A 20,075-nucleotide genomic window follows, 5' to 3' on the forward strand; every position below is an offset into this window, starting at 1 on the left:
ATATGCTGCCACCCTGTAACACTAGTGCATTTGTTGCCACAAATAGTCAATAAATCCAATCAAGTAATGCATATGAATTTGCTTGTCATTTCTGTGCCTTATTGTCATACCAGATGGTATACTATCAAGTATTTGTTTGTGGTTCGCCAATGTTAATATACTGGGGAGTGAATTCATTTAGTGTAACACCAACAAAGGAGATGACAAACGTTTCTCATTAGGACTGTTTGTTTTGATAGTCCATTATTATTCTACAGTTTGATGTGTTCTGTTTAATAGTCACCATTAATTCAAAATTGACAATTCTTATTTTTATGGAACATTTTGGAATTTGTTATAAACGATTTATCTGGCTGGCCACATCATTGTTATTGTTTTAATTAATCTTCCCTTATGTGCCTTTAATCAAAATAACTTGCCCTTCCTCTTGCAGCAATCTCTTCTTTTCTCTGATCTGGTGTGAGGGTGGAACAAACACTCAACATGAGACCACAGCAATACCAAACCAAGACAATCCAATCATTCCTGATCGACAAAGTCCCTACATTTTTTCTTGTCCGTGAAGCTGTTTAACTTGTGTACATTATATATACAATACAAGTAAAACTTGTGAGGCTGTTTGCGAGTCACTGTTCAGATATTCATTCAACAAAATATTCTGTGGGCATGAAAATGTAGTGAATATGGTCAAACACTGGCAGTGGCTGGCAACTTTTTCTTTTAAAACGCTTCCAGAAACAGTTAACTGGCTTTCTATTCATGCCCTACAGTGAATGACAAGTGTCTTTCCTCTATGTGCATGCTATAGATCAATACAATATCTACAATGTTTTTAAAAGACATTTTACTCACGTAAGTCACCCTCATTTCATCCAAGATGTCCACGTTTTTCTTTCTTCAGTCGAAAAGAAATGAATGTTTTTGATGAAAACATTCCAGGATTTTCTCCATATAATGGACTTCATTGGGAAGCAAACGGTTCAAGGTCCAAATGAGAGTTTCAGTGCAGCTTCAAAGGGCTTTAAACGACACCAGACGATGAATAAGGGTCTTATCAAGGACTCTTCGAGTCATGACTCGAAAAAAGATTTGTTAATTTTGATGAACGAGTTTGAACTGGAGAGTCACAAACCCTCATCACAGAACAGAGCAAGGTGAGTATTTGTGCTAGATAAGACCCTTATTCATTGTCTGGTGTCATTTTAAAGCCCTTTGAAGCTGCACTGAAACTCTCATTTGGACCTTGAACAATTTGGTTCCCATTGAACTCCATTATATGGAGAAAATCCTGGAATGTTTTCATCAAAAACCTTATTTTCTTTTTGACTGAAGAAAGAAAGACATGGATATCTTATCAGCAATTATTAGCAAAAGTTTTTTTTTTTTTTTTTTTTTTTTAAGTGAACTACTCCTTTAATACTTTTAGATGAGTTAAAATTAGTCAAAAGTGACAGTAGCATCACAGGAATGAATTACATTTTAAAATACAACCCATTCAGACCCTGTGTCCATTACAATGGACATCACATGTCAGCCCCCTTTTTTTAACTTCTGGAGCATTTCACCTTGTTTAAAGCCTGCAGTCCATGAGATTGGACGTTTGTCATCCACTCAAATGCCAGTAAAGCTCTGCATGTAGTAATTATATAAAAAAAACTCTACATTGAAGAGAAGCATGGCAGCACTTCACTCCAAACACAGAAGCAAGCAACGTTTTCTAAGGTGTATTTACATTTTGTATATATTTTTGCCAGTATTTCATAGTTTCTCACAGAGTAACTCAAAATTTCGACCCAAAAAAAACTACATGGGTACCCCTGTCGACTTTTTCGGTGCGAGAAAAATAAGTTTCTCTGATCTTCTTGAAACTCTGGATTCTGATAGAGAGCCATGGGACTTAGACCTGAGTGCAAAAATGGAGTTTCTAGAACCTTCCTGAGCTGAGATGTTGAGATATTTATAATGGCATAAATGCTCCATGGGATCTCAATATCTCAGCTCTGGAAGGGTCTAGAGCCTCCATTTTTGCACTCAGGTCTAAGTTTCATGGCCCTCTATCAGAATCCAGAGTTTCAAGAAGATCAGAGCAACTCAAAATTTCGACCAGAAAAAAAAAAACGACAGTGGTACCCCTTTCATTTTTTTTGTTTTGTTGTTTTGTGCGAAAAAATAAGTTTCTCCAATCTTCTTGAAACTCTGGATTCTGATAGAGGGCCATGGGACTTAGACCTGAGTGCAAAAATGGAGGCTCTAGACCCTTCCAGAGCTGAGATATTGAGATCCCACGTAGCATTTATGCCATTATAAATATCTCAATATGTGAGCTCAGGAAGGGTCTACTTTTGCACTCAGGTCTAAGTCTCATGGCCCTCTATCAGAATCCAGAGTTTTGAGAAGATCGGAGAAACTCAAAATTTCGACCCCCAAAAAAAAAAACGACAGTGGTACGTACCCCTTTAATTTTTTTTTTTGTGCGAAAAAACAAGTTTCTCCGATCTTCTTGAAACTCTGGATTCTGATAGAGGGCCATGAGACTTAGACCTGAGTGCAAAAATGGAGGCTCTAGATACTTCCAGAGCTGAGATATTTATAATGGCATGAATGCTACGTGGGATCTCAATATCTCAGCTCAAGAAGGGTCTAGAGACTCCATTTTTGCACTCAGGTCTAAGTCTCATGGCCCTCTATCAGAATCTAGAGTTTCAAGAAGATCACAGCAACTCAAAATTTCGACCCGAAAAAAAAAAATGACACTGGTACCCCTTTCATTTTTATTTTTTTATTTTTTTTTGTGCGAAAAAATACGTTTCTCCAATCTTCTTGAAACTCTGGATTCTGATAGAGGGCGATGAGACTTAGACCTGAGTGCAAAAATGGAGGCTCTAGACCCTTCCAGAGCTGAGATATTGAGATCCCACGTAGCATTTATGCCATTATAAATATCTCAATATGTGAGCTCAGGAAGGGTCTAGAGCCTCAATTTTTGCACTCAGGTCTATGTCTCATGGCCCTCTATCAGAATCCAGAGTTTTGAGAAGATCGGAGAAACTCAAAATTTCGACCCCCCCAAAAAAACGACAGTGGTACCCCTTTCGTTTTTTTTTTTTTTTTTTTTGCGAAAAAATAAGTTTCTCCAATCTTCTTGAAACTTTGGATTCTGATAGAGGGCCATGAGACTTAGACCTGAGTGCAAAAATGGAGGCTCTAGACCCTTCCAGAGCTGAGATATTGAGATCCCACGTAGCATTTATGCCATTATAAATATCTCAATATGTGAGCGAAATTTTGAGTTTCTCTGATCTTCTTGAAACTCTGGATTCTGATAGATGGCTATGGGACTTAGACCTGAGTGCAAAAATGGAGGCTCTAGACCCTTCCTGAACTGAGATATTGAGATATTTATAATGGCATAAATGCTACGTGGGATCTCAATATCTCAGCTCTGGAAGGGTCTAGAGCCTCCATTTTTGAACTCAGGTCTAAGGCTGTGTTCCAAACCGCATACTCAATAAGTAGGTACTTGAGTTCAATAACTTACTCATCGAGCGCTAAAAGAGTAGGTACTTTATAGCCAAATCTCGTTGAGTATGAATGCGAACCGGACATCTGCCATGTTGACGTTATCATGTGACCTACTACGCGTTATCACAAGCGCAACACCTTATAATATATGAACGATACGTGTAATTCATCTATCTATAAATATCTTGATATTGATGAAACTTGCTCATTTTGTTGTGGTCTTGTTGAAGAAACAGCTGCCCATTTATTTTGTGAATACATTTAGGGTTGATTTAAATTGTTATATTTTAAACCCTACTAATGTGACCAACAGTGTTATTCTTATAACGATATTTTTTTATTAAAGAAACCCCAAAATCATCATCTCTTGATTATGTTGTTAATTTCATTATTTTATACCCAAAAAGTTTCTCCTTTAAGTTTTCCTATTTTTCTTCATGAATTTACCTCATTTCATCCCTCAGACATATAACAACTTTTTTATGTATTATGAAGAACTATAATGAAGATATTTAGCCTTTTTTATTGTTCTTTTTTCCTGTGTATAAATATAATTTTATGTCATTATGATGTACACAAACCAATGATCTTTATATTTTCTGCTTTGTCATTATGATTGTTACATAAACTATAGTATCTTTCCATGATCTTGCATGTAATAAGTTTAAATTATATGAGCGACAGGTGCACTAACACTTCATAACATCAGTAACTTGACAGCACAACCTAGAACAGTTTTCCTCTGCGTTTGTAATGTCTGCACAAAGGAGACCGGCAGCTGCTCGAAGATCTCTTTTGGAGAAAACTGTTGATTTTATACTCAAAAATCTAAGTATCACTCCTTAAAAATTAATATTACCTCAGAATGAATTGCATTGTTAGCCCACCCCAAAACTTCAACAAAATAATAATATTAAATGCTGACCAATACTTAATTATATAACTTTTTTATATACTAAAAACATAATTTAATAAAACAAGCAAAATGTAATTTGTTTTGTCATATGACAGTTACCATTACAATAAACAAATGCACATACAAGTCAACAACACATGAAACAAATCCTTATTCAAACTACAAGCCGCTGAACACCACATCCTACTGCCGACTCAACACAGCGGTTCCCATTCTGCGGCTTTATTCTGATGAATTCACCAGAGGGGACTGTGCCTTCGTGCCGGAGCTTGCTGCGCTGCGCTTCACGATCTAAGGCAATAAGGACAGGTGGAGAGATGGAGGGACTCATCCATGGCACCACTTCCAGGATTCAGCTCTGGGCTCCTCAGGGCTCACACCAGTCTGCAGACTTTTCAGATCCTACAAAAATGCTCACAAACATTACACAAAAGCAGTCATTTTAACAGCACAATGTCATTTGATTTATGTATTAAAAATAGCCTTACTTTATATTTGAGTAAAATCCCTGAAACCTTTTTTTCCCCCAACGAATGCTGCCATAGGGTCACTCAGAGGGCCATGAGACTTAGACCTGAGTGCAAAAATGGAGGCTCTAGACCCTTCCTGAGCTGAGATATTGCGATCCCACGTAGCATTTATCCCATTATAAAGCACTATTTTTGCCCCAAAAAAAAAAAACGTAAGGGGTACCACTGTCGTTTTTTTTGGGCCCAATTTTTGAGTTTCGATATCTCAGCTCTGGAAGGGGCTAGATCCTCCATTTTTGCACTCAGGTCTAAGTCTCATGGCCCTCTATCAGAATCCAGAGTTTTGGGAAGATTGGAGAAACTTAATTTTTTTGCCCAAAAAAAAAAAACGTAAGGGGTACCACTGTCGTTTTTTTTTTCGGGCCCAATTTTTGAGTTTCGATATCTCAGCTCTGGAAGGGGCTAGAGCCTCCATTTTTGCACTCAGGTCTAAGTCTCATGGCCCTCTATCAGAATCCAGAGTTTTGGGAAGATTGGAGAAACTTAATTTTTCGCCCAAAAAAAAACGTAAGGGGTACCACTGTCGTTTTTTTTTCGGGCCCAATTTTTGAGTTTCGATATCTCAGCTCTGGAAGGGGCTAGAGCCTCCATTTTTGCACTCAGGTCTAAGTCTCATGGCCCTCTATCAGAATCCAGAGTTTTGGGAAGATTGGAGAAACTTAATTTTTTGCCCAAAAAAAAAAACGTAAGGGGTACCACTGTCGTTTTTTTTTCGGGCCCAATTTTTGAGTTTCGATATCTCAGCTCTGGAAGGGGCTAGAGCCTCCATTTTTGCACTCAGGTCTAAGTCTCATGGCCCTCTATCAGAATCCAGAGTTTTGGGAAGATTGGAGAAACTTAATTTTTTGCCCAAAAAAAAAAAACGTAAGGGGTACCACTGTCGTTTTTTTTTTCGGGCCCAATTTTTGAGTTTCGATATCTCAGCTCTGGAAGGGGCTAGAGCCTCCATTTTTGCACTCAGGTCTAAGTCTCATGGCCCTCTATCAGAATCCAGAGTTTTGGGAAGATTGGAGAAACTTAATTTTTCGCCCAAAAAAAAAAAACGTAAGGGGTACCACTGTCGTTTTTTTTTTTCGGGCCCAATTTTTGAGTTTCGATATCTCAGCTCTGGAAGGGGCTAGAGCCTCCATTTTTGCACTCAGGTCTAAGTCTCATGGCCCTCTATCAGAATCCAGAGTTTTGGGAAGATTGGAGAAACTTAATTTTTCGCCCAAAAAAAAAAAACGTAAGGGGTACCACTGAGGTTTTTTTTTTTCGGGCCCAATTTTTGAGTTTCGATATCTCAGCTCTGGAAGGGGCTAGAGCCTCCATTTTTGCACTCAGGTCTAAGTCTCATGGCCCTCTATCAGAATCGAGAGTTTTGGGAGGATTGGAGAAACTTAATTTTTCGCCCAAAAAAAAAACGTAAGGGGTACCACTGTCGTTTTTTTTTTCGGGCCCAATTTTTGAGTTTCGATATCTCAGCTCTGGAAGGGGCTAGAGCCTCCATTTTTGCACTCAGGTCTAAGTCTCATGGCCCTCTATCAGAATCCAGAGTTTTGGGAAGATTGGAGAAACTTAATTTTTTGCCCAAAAAAAAAAAACGTAAGGGGTACCACTGTCGTTTTTTTTTCGGGCCCAATTTTTGAGTTTCGATATCTCATCTCTGGAAGGGGCTAGAGCCTCCATTTTTGCACTCAGGTCTAAGTCTCATGGCCCTCTATCAGAATCCAGAGTTTTGGGAAGATTGGAGAAACGTAATTTTTTGCCCAAAAAAAAAAACGTAAGGGGTACCACTGTCTTTTTTTTTTTCGGGCCCAATTTTTGAGTTTCGATATCTCAGCTCTGGAAGGGGCTAGAACCTCCATTTTTGCACTCAGGTCTAAGTCTCTTGGCCCTCTATCAGAATCCAGAGTTTTGGGAAGATTGGAGAAACTTAATTTTTCGCCCAAAAAAAAAAACGTAAGGGGTACCACTGTCGTTTTTTTTTTTCGGGCCCAATTTTTGAGTTTCGATATCTCAGCTCTGGAAGGGGCTAGAGCCTCCATTTTTGCACTCAGGTCTAAGTCTCATGGCCCTCTATCAGAATCCAGAGTTTTGGGAAGATTGGAGAAACTTAATTTTTTGCCCAAAAAAAAAACGTAAGGGGTACCACTGTCGTTTTTTTTTTTCGGGCCCAATTTTTGAGTTTCGATATCTCAGCTCTGGAAGGGGCTAGAGCCTCCATTTTTGCACTCAGGTCTAAGTCTCATGGCCCTCTATCAGAATCCAGAGTTTTGGGAAGATTGGAGAAACTTAATTTTTCGCCCAAAAAAAAAAAACGTAAGGGGTACCACTGAGGTTTTTTTTTTTCGGGCCCAATTTTTGAGTTTCGATATCTCAGCTCTGGAAGGGGCTAGAGCCTCCATTTTTGCACTCAGGTCTAAGTCTCATGGCCCTCTATCAGAATCGAGAGTTTTGGGAGGATTGGAGAAACTTAATTTTTCGCCCAAAAAAAAAAACGTAAGGGGTACCACTGTCGTTTTTTTTTTCGGGCCCAATTTTTGAGTTTCGATATCTCAGCTCTGGAAGGGGCTAGAGCCTCCATTTTTGCACTCAGGTCTAAGTCTCATGGCCCTCTATCAGAATCCAGAGTTTTGGGAAGATTGGAGAAACTTAATTTTTTGCCCAAAAAAAAAAAACGTAAGGGGTACCACTGTCGTTTTTTTTTCGGGCCCAATTTTTGAGTTTCGATATCTCAGCTCTGGAAGGGGCTAGAGCCTCCATTTTTGCACTCAGGTCTAAGTCTCATGGCCCTCTATCAGAATCTAGAGTTTTGGGAAGATTGGAGAAACTTAATTTTTTGCCCAAAAAAAAAAACGTAAGGGGTACCACTGTCTTTTTTTTTTTCGGGCCCAATTTTTGAGTTTCGATATCTCAGCTCTGGAAGGGTCTAGAGCCTCCATTTTTGCACTCAGGTCTAAGTCTCATGGCCCTCTATCAGAATCCAGAGTTTTGGGAAGATTGGAGAAACTTAATTTTTCGCCCAAAAAAAAAAACGTAAGGGGTACCACTGTCGTTTTTTTTTTTTTTTCGGGCCCAATTTTTGAGTTTCGATATCTCAGCTCTGGAAGGGGCTAGAGCCTCCATTTTTGCACTCAGGTCTAAGTCTCATGGCCCTCTATCAGAATCCAGAGTTTTGGGAGGATTGGAGAAACTTAATTTTTCGCCCAAAAAAAAAAAACGTAAGGGGTACCACTGTCGTTTTTTTTTTTTTTTCGGGCCCAATTTTTGAGTTTCGATATCTCAGCTCTGGAAGGGGCTAGAGCCTCCATTTTTGCACTCAGGTCTAAGTCTCATGGCCCTCTATCAGAATCCAGAGTTTTGGGAGGATTGGAGAAACTTAATTTTTCGCCCAAAAAAAAAAAACGTAAGGGGTACCACTGTCGTTTTTTTTCGGGCCCAATTTTTGAGTTTCGATATCTCAGCTCTGGAAGGGGCTAGAGCCTCCATTTTTGCACTCAGGTCTAAGTTTCATGGCCCTCTATCAGAATCCAGAGTTTTGGGAAGATTGGAGAAACTTAATTTTTTCGCCCAAAAAAAAAAAACGTAAGGGGTACCACTGTCGTTTTTTTTTCGGGCCCAATTTTTGAGTTTCGATATCTCAGCTCTGGAAGGGGCTAGAGCCTCCATTTTTGCACTCAGGTCTAAGTCTCATGGCCCTCTATCAGAATCCAGAGTTTTGGGAAGATTGGAGAAACTGAATTTTTCGCCCAAAAAAAAAAACGTAAGGGGTACCACTGTCGTTTTTTTTTTTCGGGCCCAAATTTTGAGTTTCGATATCTCAGCTCTGGAAGGGGCTAGAGCCTCCATTTTTGCACTCAGGTCTAAGTCTCATGGCCCTCTATCAGAATCCAGAGTTTTGGGAAGATTGGAGAAACTTAATTTTTCGCCCCAAAAAAAAAAAACGTAAGGGGTACCACTGTCGTTTTTTTTTTTTCGGGCCCAATTTTTGAGTTTCGATATCTCAGCTCTGGAAGGGGCTAGAGCCTCCATTTTTGCACTCAGGTCTAAGTCTCATGGCCCTCTATCAGAATCCAGAGTTTTGGGAAGATTGGAGAAACTTAATTTTTCGCCCAAAAAAAAAAAACGTAAGGGGTACCACTGTCGTTTTTTTTTTCGGGCCCAATTTTTGAGTTTCGATATCTCAGCTCTGGAAGGGGCTAGAGCCTCCATTTTTGCACTCAGGTCTAAGTCTCATGGCCCTCTATCAGAATCCAGAGTTTTGGGAAGATTGGAGAAACTTAATTTTTCGCCCAAAAAAAAAACAACGTAAGGGGTACCACTGTCGTTTTTTTTTTCGGGCCCAATTTTTGAGTTTCGATATCTCAGCTCTGGAAGGGGCTAGAGCCTCCATTTTTGCACTCAGGTCTAAGTCTCATGGCCCTCTATCAGAATCCAGAGTTTTGGGAAGATTGGAGAAACTTAATTTTTCGCCCAAAAAAAAAAACGTAAGGGGTACCACTGTCGTTTTTTTTTCGGGCCCAATTTTTGAGTTTCGATATCTCAGCTCTGGAAGGGGCTAGAGCCTCCATTTTTGCACTCAGGTCTAAGTCTCATGGCCCTCTATCAGAATCCAGAGTTTTGGGAAGATTGGAGAAACTTAATTTTTCGCCCAAAAAAAAAAAACGTAAGGGGTACCACTGTCGTTTTTTTTTTCGGGCCCAATTTTTGAGTTTCGATATCTCAGCTCTGGAAGGGGCTAAAACCTCCATTTTTGCACTCAGGTCTAAGTCTCATGGCCCTCTATCAGAATCCAGAGTTTTGGGAAGATTGGAGAAACTTAATTTTTCGCCCAAAAAAAAACAAAAAAACGTAAGGGGTACCACTGTCGTTTTTTTTTTTCGGGCCCAATTTTTGAGTTTCGATATCTCAGCTCTGGAAGGGGCTAGAGCCTCCATTTTTGCACTCAGGTCTAAGTCTCATGGCCCTCTATCAGAATCCAGAGTTTTGGGAAGATTGGAGAAACTTAATTTTTCGCCCAAAAAAAAAACCTAAGGGGTACCACTGTCGTTTTTTTTTTTCGGGCCCAATTTTTGAGTTTCGATATCTCAGCTCTGGAAGGGGCTAGAGCCTCCATTTTTGCACTCAGGTCTAAGTCTCATGGCCCTCTATCAGAATCCAGAGTTTTGGGAAGATTGGAGAAACTTAATTTTTCGCCCAAAAAAAAAAACGTAAGGGGTACCACTGTCGTTTTTTTTTCGGGCCCAATTTTTGAGTTTCGATATCTCAGCTCTGGAAGGGGCTAGAGCCTCCATTTTTGCACTCAGGTCTAAGTCTCATGGCCCTCTATTAGAATCCAGAGTTTTGGGAAGATTTGAGAAACTTAATTTTTCGCCCAAAAAAAAAAAAACCGTAAGGGGTACCACTGTCGTTTTTTTTCGGGCCCAATTTTTGAGTTTCGATATCTCAGCTCTGGAAGGGGCTAGAGCCTCCATTTTTGCACTCAGGTCTAAGTCCCATGGCCCTCTATCAGAATCCAGAGTTTTGGGAAGATTGGAGAAACTTAATTTTTCGCCCAAAAAAAAAACTTAAGGGGTACCACTGTGGTTTTTTTTTCGGGCCCAATTTTTGAGTTTCGATATCTCAGCTCTGGAAGGGGCTAGAGCCTCCATTTTTGCACTCAGGTCTAAGTCTCATGGCCCTCTATCAGAATCCAGAGTTTTGGGAAGATTGGAGAAACTTAATTTTTCGCCCAAAAAAAAAAAAACGTAAGGGGTACCACTGTCGTTTTTTTTTTTCGGGCCCAATTTTTGAGTTTCGATATCTCAGCTCTGGAAGGGGCTAGAGCCTCCATTTTTGCACTCAGGTCTAAGTCTCATGGCCCTCTATCAGAATCCAGAGTTTTGGGAAGATTGGAGAAACTTAATTTTTCGCCCAAAAAAAAAAAACGTAAGGGGTACCACTGTCGTTTTTTTTTCGGGCCCAATTTTTGAGTTTCGATATCTCAGCTCTGGAAGGGGCTAGAGCCTCCATTTTTGCACTCAGGTCTAAGTCCCATGGCCCTCTATCAGAATCCAGAGTTTTGGGAAGATTGGAGAAACTTAATTTTTCGCCCCAAAAAAAAACTTAAGGGGTACCACTGTGGTTTTTTTTCGGGCCCAATTTTTGAGTTTCGATATCTCAGCTCTGGAAGGGGCTAGAGCCTCCATTTTTGCACTCAGGTCTAAGTCTCATGGCCCTCTATCAGAATCCAGAGTTTTGGGAAGATTGGAGAAACTTAATTTTTCGCCCAAAAAAAAAAACGTAAGGGGTACCACTGTCGTTTTTTTTTCGGGCCCAATTTTTGAGTTTCAATATCTCAGCTCTGGAAGGGGCTAGAGCCTCCATTTTTGCACTCAGGTCTAAGTCTCATGGCCCTCTATCAGAATCCAGAGTTTTGGGAAGATTGGAGAAACTTAATTTTTCGCCCCAAAAAAAAAAAACGTAAGGGGTACCACTGTCGTTTTTTTTTTCGGGCCCAATTTTTGAGTTTCGATATCTCAGCTCTGGAAGGGGCTAGAGCCTCCATTTTTGCACTCAGGTCTAAGTCTCATGGCCCTCTATCAGAATCCAGAGTTTTGGGAAGATTGGAGAAACTTAATTTTTCGCCCAAAAAAAAAAACGTAAGGGGTACCACTGTCGTTTTTTTTTTCGGGCCCAATTTTTGAATTTCGATATCTCAGCTCTGGAAAGGGCTAGAGCCTCCATTTTTGCACTCAGGTCTAAGTCTCATGGCCCTCTATCAGAATCCAGAGTTTTGGGAAGATTGGAGAAACTTAATTTTTCGCCCAATAAAAAAAACGTAAGGGGTACCACTGTCGTTTTTTTTTTTCGGGCCCAATTTTTGAGTTTCGATATCTCAGCTCTGGAAGGGGCTAGAGCCTCCATTTTTGCACTCAGGTCTAAGTCTCATGGGCCTCTATCAGAATCCAGAGTTTTGGGAAGATTGGAGAAACTTAATTTTTCGCCCAAAAAAAAAACGTAAGGGGTACCACTGTCGTTTTTTTTTTCGGGCCCAATTTTTGAATTTCGATATCTCAGCTCTGGAAAGGGCTAGAGCCTCCATTTTTGCACTCAGGTCTAAGTCTCATGGCCCTCTATCAGAATCCAGAGTTTTGGGAAGATTGGAGAAACTTAATTTTTCGCCCAAAAAAAAAAAACGTAAGGGGTACCACTGTCGTTTTTTTTTTTCGGGCCCAATTTTTGAGTTTCGATATCTCAGCTCTGGAAGGGGCTAGAGCCTCCATTTTTGCACTCAGGTCTAAGTCTCATGGCCCTCTATCAGAATCCAGAGTTTTGGGAAGATTGGAGAAACTTAATTTTTCGCCCAAAAAAAAAAACGTAAGGGGTACCACTGTCGTTTTTTTTTTCGGGCCCAATTTTTGAATTTCGATATCTCAGCTCTGGAAAGGGCTAGAGCCTTCATTTTTGCACTCAGGTCTAAGTCTCGTGGCCCTCTATCAGAATCCAGAGTTTTGGGAAGATTGGAGAAACTTAATTTTTCGCCCAAAAAAAAAAAAACGTAAGGGGTACCACTGTCGTTTTTTTTTCGGGCCCAATTTTTGCGTTTCGATATCTCGGCTCTGGAAGGGTCTAGAGCCTCCATTTTTGCACTCAGGTCTAAGTCTCATGGCCCTCTATCAGAATCCAGAGTTTTGGGAAGATTGGAGAAACTTAATTTTTCGCCCAAAAAAAAAAACGTAAGGGGTACCACTGTCGTTTTTTTTTCGGGCCCAATTTTTGAATTTCGATATCTCACCTCTGGAAAGGGCTAGAGCCTCCATTTTTGCACTCAGGTCTAAGTCTCATGGCCCTCTATCAGAATCCAGAGTTTTGGGAAGATTGGAGAAACTTAATTTTTCGCCCAAAAAAAAAAAAACGTAAGGGGTACCACTGTCGTTTTTTTTTCAGGCCCAATTTTTGAGTTTCGATATATCAGCTCTGGAAGGGGCTAGAGCCTCCATTTTTGCACTCAGGTCTAAGTCTCATGGCCCTCTATCAGAATCCAGAGTTTTGGGAAGATTGGAGAAACTTAATTTTTTGCCCAAAAAAAAAAAACCGTAAGGGGTACCACTGTCGTTTTTTTTTCGGGCCCAATTTTTGAGTTTCGATATCTCAGCTCTGGAAGGGGCTAGAGCCTCCATTTTTGCACTCAGGTCTAAGTCTCATGGCCCTCTATCAGAATCCAGAGTTTTGGGAAGATTGGAGAAACTTAATTTTTCGCCCAAAAAAAAAAAAAACGTAAGGGGTACCACTGTCGTTTTTTTTTCGGGCCCAATTTTTGAGTTTCGATATCTCAGCTCTGGAAGGGGCTAGAGCCTCCATTTTTGCACTCAGGTCTAAGTCTCATGGCCCTCTATCAGAATCCAGAGTTTTGGGAAGATTGGAGAAACTTAATTTTTCGCCCAAAAAAAAAAAAACGTAAGGGGTACCACTGTCGTTTTTTTTCGGGCAAAATTTTTGAGTTTCGAAATCTCAGCTCTGGAAGGGGTTAGAGCCTCCATTTTTGCACTCAGGTCTAAGTCTCATGGCCCTCTATCAGAATCCAGAGTTTTGGGAAGATTGGAGAAACTTAATTTTTCGCCCCCCCAAAAAAAACGTAAGGGGTACCACTGTCGTTTTTTTTTTCGGGCCCAATTTTTGAGTTTCGATATCTCAGCTCTGGAAGGGGCTAGAGCCTCAATTTTTTGCACTCAGGTCTAAGTCTCATGGCCCTCTATCAGAATCCAGAGTTTTGGGAAGATTGGAGAAACTTAATTTTTCGCCCAAAAAAAAAAAACGTAAGGAGTACCACTGTCGTTTTTTTTTCGGGCCCAATTTTTGAGTTTCGATATCTCAGCTCTGGAAGGGGCTAGAGCCTCCATTTTTGCACTCAGGTCTAAGTCTCATGGCCCTCTATCAGAATCCAGAGTTTTGGGAAGATTGGAGAAACTTAATTTTTCACCCAAAAAAAAAACTTAAGGGGTACCACTTTCGTTTTTTTTTCGGGCCCAATTTTTTGAGTTTCGATATCTCAGCTCTGGAAGGGGCTAGAGCCTCCATTTTTGCACTCAGGTCTAAGTCTCATGGCCCTCTATCAGAATCCAGAGTTTTGGGAAGATTGGAGAAACTTAATTTTTCGCCCAAAAAAAAAAAACGTAAGGGGTACCACTGTCGTTTTTTTTTCGGGCCCAATTTTTGAGTTTCGATATCTCAGCTCTGGAAGGGGCTAGAGCCTCCATTTTTGCACTCAGGTCTAAGTCTCATGGCCCTCTATCAGAATCCAGAGTTTTGGGAAGATTGGAGAAACTTAATTTTTCGCCCAAAAAAAAAAAACGTAAGGGGTACCACTGTCGTTTTTTTTTCGGGCCCAATTTTTGAGTTTCGATATCTCAGCTCTGGAAGGGGCTAGAGCCTCCATTTTTGCACTCAGGTCTAAGTCTCATGGCCCTCTATCAGAATCCAGAGTTTTGGGAAGATTGGAGAAACTTAATTTTTCACCCAAAAAAAAAACTTAAGGGGTACCACTTTCGTTTTTTTTTCGGGCCCAATTTTTGAGTTTCGATATCTCAGCTCTGGAAGGGGCTAGAGCCTCCATTTTTGCACTCAGGTCTAAGTCTCATGGCCCTCTATCAGAATCCAGAGTTTTGGGAAGATTGGAGAAACTTAATTTTTCGCCCCAAAAAAAAAAACGTAAGGGGTACCACTGTCGTTTTTTTTTCGGGCCCAATTTTTGAGTTTCGATATCTCAGCTCTGGAAGGGGCTAGAGCCTCCATTTTTGCACTCAGGTCTAAGTCTCATGGCCCTCTATCAGAATCCAGAGTTTTGGGAAGATTGGAGAAACTTAATTTTTCGCCCAAAAAAAAAAAAACGTAAGGGGTACCACTGTCGTTTTTTTTTCGGGCCCAATTTTTGAGTTTCGATATCTCAGCTCTGGAAGGGGCTAGAGCCTCCATTTTTGCACTCAGGTCTAAGTCTCATGGCCCTCTATCAGAATCCAGAGTTTTGGGAAGATTGGAGAAACTTAATTTTTCGCCAAAAAAAAAAAAACGTAAGGGGTACCACTGTCGTTTTTTTTTTCGGGCCCAATTTTTGAGTTTCGATATCTCAGCTCTGGAAGGGGCTAGAGCCTCCATTTTTGCACTCAGGTCTAAGTCTCATGGCCCTCTATCAGAATCCAGAGTTTTGGGAAGATTGGAGAAACTTAATTTTTCGCCCAAAAAAAAAAAAAACGTAAGGGGTACCACTGTCGTTTTTTTTTCGGGCCCAATTTTTGAATTTCGATATCTCGCCTCTGGAAGGGGCTAGAGCCTCCATTTTTGCACTCAGGTCTAAGTCTCATGGCCCTCTATCAGAATCCAGAGTTTTGGGAAGATTGGAGAAACTTAATTTTTTGCCCAAAAAAAAAACCGTAAGGGGTACCACTGTTGTTTTTTTTTCGGGCCCAATTTTTGAGTTTCGATATCTCAGCTCTGGAAAGGGCTAGAGCCTCCATTTTTGCACTCAGGTCTAAGTCTCATGGCCCTCTATCAGAATCCAGAGTTTTGGGAAGATTGGAGAAACTTAATTTTTCGCCCAAAAAAAAAAACGTAAGGGGTACCACTGTCGTTTTTTTTTCGGGCCCAATTTTTGAGTTTCGATATCTCAGCTCTGGAAGGGGCTAGAGCCTCCATTTTTGCACTCAGGTCTAAGTCTCATGGCCCTCTATCAGAATCCAGAGTTTTGGGAAGATTGGAGAAACTTAATTTTTCGCCCAAAAAAAAAAAACGTAAGGGGTACCACTGTCGTTTTTTTTTCGGGCAAAATTTTTGAGTTTCGAAATCTCAGCTCTGGAAGGGGCTAGAGCCTCCATTTTTGCACTCAGGTCTAAGTCTCATGGCCCTCTATCAGAATCCAGAGTTTTGGGAAGATTGGAGAAACTTAATTTTTCGCCCAAAAAAAAAAAAAACGTAAGGGGTACCACTGTCGTTTTTTTTTCGGGCCCAATTTTTGAGTTTCGATATCTCAGCTCTGGAAGGGGCTAGAACCTCCATTTTTGCACTCAGGTCTAAGTCTCATGGCCCTCTATCAGAATCCAGAGTTTTGGGAAGATTGGAGAAACTTAATTTTTCGCCAAAAAAAAAAAAACGTAAGGGGTACCACTGTCGTTTTTTTTTCGGGCCCAATTTTTGAGTTTCGATATCTCAGCTCTGGAAGGGGCTAGAGCCTCCATTTTTGCACTCAGGTCTAAGTCTCATGGCCCTCTATCAGAATCCAGAGTTTTGGGAAGATTGGAGAAACTTAATTTTTCGCCCAAAAAAAAAAAACGTAAGGGGTACCACTGTCGTTTTTTTTTCGGGCCCAATTTTTGAATTTCGATATCTCAGCTCTGGAAGGGGCTAGAGCCTCCATTTTTGCACTCAGGTCTAAGTCTCATGGCCCTCTATCAGAATCCAGAGTTTTGGGAAGATTGGAGAAACTTAATTTTTTGCCCAAAAAAAAAAACCGTAAGGGGTACCACTGTCGTTTTTTTTTCGGGCCCAATTTTTGAGTTTCGATATCTCAGCTCTGGAAGGGGCTAGAGCCTCAATTTTTGCACTCAGATCTAAGTCTCATGGCCCTCTATCAGAATCCAGAGTTTTGGGAAGATTGGAGAAACTTAATTTTTCGCCCAAAAAAAAAAAACGTAAGGGGTACCACTGTCGTTTTTTTTTCGGGCCCAATTTTTGAGTTTCGATATCTCAGCTCTGGAAGGGGCTAGAGCCTCCATTTTTGCACTCAGGTCTAAGTCTCATGGCCCTCTATCAGAATCCAGAGTTTTGGGAAGATTGGAGAAACTTAATTTTTCGCCCCCCAAAAAAAAAACGTAAGGGGTACCACTGTCGTTTTTTTTTTTCGGGCCCAATTTTTGAGTTTCGATATCTCAGCTCTGGAAGGGGCTAGAGCCTCCATTTTTGCACTCAGGTCTAAGTCTCATGGCCCTCTATCAGAATCCAGAGTTTTGGGAAGATTGGAGAAACTTAATTTTTCGCCCCAAAAAAAAACCTAAGGGGTACCACTGTCGTTTTTTTTTTCGGGCCCAATTTTTGAGTTTCGATATCTCAGCTCTGGAAGGGGCTAGAGCCTCCATTTTTGCACTCAGGTCTAAGTCTCATGGCCATCTATCAGAATCAAGAGTTTTGGGAAGATTGGAGAAACTTAATATTTCGCCCAAAAAAAAAAACGTAAGGGGTACCACTGTCGGTTTTTTTTTCGGGCCAAATTTTTGAGTTTCGATATCTCAGCTCTGGAAGGGGCTAGAGCCTCCATTTTTGCACTCAGGTCTAAGTCTCATGGCCCTCTATCAGAATCCAGAGTTTTGGGAAGATTGGAGAAACTTAATTTTTCGCCCCAAAAAAAAAAAACGTAAGGGGTACCACTGTCGTTTTTTTTTTCGGGCCCAATTTTTGAGTTTCGATATCTCAGCTCTGGAAGGGGCTAGAGCCTCCATTTTTGCACTCAGGTCTAAGTCTCATGGCCCTCTATCAGAATCCAGAGTTTTGGGAATATTGGAGAAACTAAATTTTTCGCCCAAAAAAAAAAAAATGTAAGGGGTACCACTGTCGTTTTTTTTTCGGGCCCAATTTTTGAGTTTCGATATCTCAGCTCTGGAAGGGGCTAGAACCTCCATTTTTGCACTCAGGTCTAAGTCTCATGGCCCTCTATCAGAATCCAGAGTTTTGGGAAGATTGGAGAAACTTAATTTTTCGCCCAAAAAAAAAAACGTAAGGGGTACCACTGTCGTTTTTTTTTCGGGCCCAATTTTTGAGTTTCGATATCTCAGCTCTGGAAGGCGCTAGAGCCTCCCTTTTTGCACTCAGGCCTAAGTCTCATGGCCCTCTATCAGAATCCAGAGTTTTTGGAAGATTGGACAAACTTAATTTTTCGCCCAAAAAAAAAAACGTAAGGGGTACCACTGTCGTTTTTTTTTCGGGCCCAATTGTTGAATTTCGATATCTCAGCTCTGGAAGGGGCTAGAGCCTCCATTTTTGCACTCAGGTCTAAGTCTCATGGCCCTCTATCAGAATCCAGAGTTTTGGGAAGATTGGAGAAACTTAATTTTTTGCCCAAAAAAAAAACGTAAGGGGTACCACTGTCGTTTTTTTTTTTCGGGCCCAATTTTTGAGTTTCGATATCTCAGCTCTGGAAGGGGCTAGAACCTCCATTTTTGCACTCAGGTCTAAGTCTCATGACCCTCTATCAGAATCCAGAGTTTTGGGAAGATTGGAGAAACTTAATTTTTCGCCCAAAAAAAAAAAAGTAAGGGGTACCACTGTCGTTTTTTTTTCGGGCCCAATTTTTGAGTTTCGATATCTCAGCTCTGGAAGGGGCTAGAGCCTCCATTTTTGCACTCAGGTCTAAGTCTCATGGCCCTCTATCAGAATCCAGAGTTTTGGGAAGATTGGAGAAACTTAATTTTTCGCCAAAAAAAAAAAAAAACGTAAGGGGTACCACTGTCGTTTTTTTTTCGGGCCCAATTTTTGAGTTTCGATATCTCAGCTCTGGAAGGGGCTAGAACCTCCATTTTTGCACTCAGGTCTAAGTCTCATGGCCCTCTATCAGAATCCAGAGTTTTGGGAAGATTGGAGAAACTTAATTTTTCGCCCAAAAAAAAAAAACGTAAGGGGTACCACTGTCGTTTTTTTTTTCGGGCCCAATTTTTGAGTTTCGATATCTCAGCTCTGGAAGGGGCTAGAGCCTCCATTTTTGCACTCAGGTCTAAGTCTCATGACCCTCTATCAGAATCCAGAGTTTTGGGAAGATTGGAGAAACTTAATTTTTCGCCCCAAAAAAAAAAACGTAAGGGGTACCACTGTCGTTTTTTTTTCGGGCCCAATTTTTGAATTTCGATATCTCGCCTCTGGAAGGGGCTAGAGCCTCCATTTTTGCACTCAGGTCTAAGTCTCATGGCCCTCTATCAGAATCCAGAATTTTGGGAAGATTGGAGAAACTTAATTTTTTGCCCAAAAAAAAAACCGTAAGGGGTACCACTGTCGTTTTTTTTTTCGGGCCCAATTTTTGAGTTTCGATATCTCAGCTCTGGAAAGGGCTAGAGCCTCCATTTTTGCACTCAGGTCTAAGTCTCATGGCCCTCTATCAGAATCCAGAGTTTTGGGAAGATTGGAGAAACTTAATTTTTCGCCCAAAAAAAAAAACGTAAGGGGTACCACTGTCGTTTTTTTTTTCGGGCCCAATTTTTGAGTTTCGATATCTCAGCTCTGGAAGGGGCTAGAGCCTCCATTTTTGCACTCAGATCTAAGTCTCATGGCCCTCTATCAGAATCCAGAGTTTTGGGAAGATTGGAGAAACTTAATTTTTCGCCCAAAAAAAAAAAAACGTAAGGGGTACCACTGTCGTTTTTTTTTCAGGCCCAATTTTTGAGTTTCGATATATCAGCTCTGGAAGGGGCTAGAGCCTCCATTTTTGCACTCAGGTCTAAGTCTCATGGCCCTCTATCAGAATCCAGAGTTTTGGGAAGATTGGAGAAACTTAATTTTTTGCCCAAAAAAAAAAACGTAAGGGGTACCACTGTCGTTTTTTTTTCGGGCCCAATTTTTGAGTTTCGATATCTCAGCTCTGAAAGGGGCTAGAGCCTCCATTTTTGCACTCAGGTCTAAGTCTCATGGCCCTCTATCAGAATCCAGAGTTTTGGGAAGATTGGAGAAACTTAATTTTTCGCCCAAAAAAAAAAACGTAAGGGGTACCACTGTCGTTTTTTTTTCGGGCCCAATTTTTGAGTTTCGATATCTCAGCTCTGGAAGGGGCTAGAGCCTCCATTTTTGCACTCAGGTCTAAGTCTCATGGCCCTCTATCAGAATCCAGAGTTTTGGGAAGATTGGAGAAACTTAATTTTTCGCCCAAAAAAAAAAAAACGTAAGGGGTACCACTGTCGTTTTTTTTTCGGGCAAAATTTTTGAGTTTCGAAATCTCAGCTCTGGAAGGGGCTAGAGCCTCCATTTTTGCACTCAGGTCTAAGTCTCATGGCCCTCTATCAGAATCCAGAGTTTTGGGAAGATTGGAGAAACTTAATTTTTCGCCCAAAAAAAGAAAACGTAAGGGGTACCACTGTCGTTTTTTTTTCGGGCCCAATTTTTGAGTTTCGATATCT

Source organism: Pimephales promelas, chromosome 8 (genome assembly GCF_988280905.1).
Source record: "Pimephales promelas chromosome 8, fPimPro1.hap1.1, whole genome shotgun sequence".
Classification (NCBI taxonomy): domain Eukaryota; kingdom Metazoa; phylum Chordata; class Actinopteri; order Cypriniformes; family Leuciscidae; genus Pimephales; species Pimephales promelas.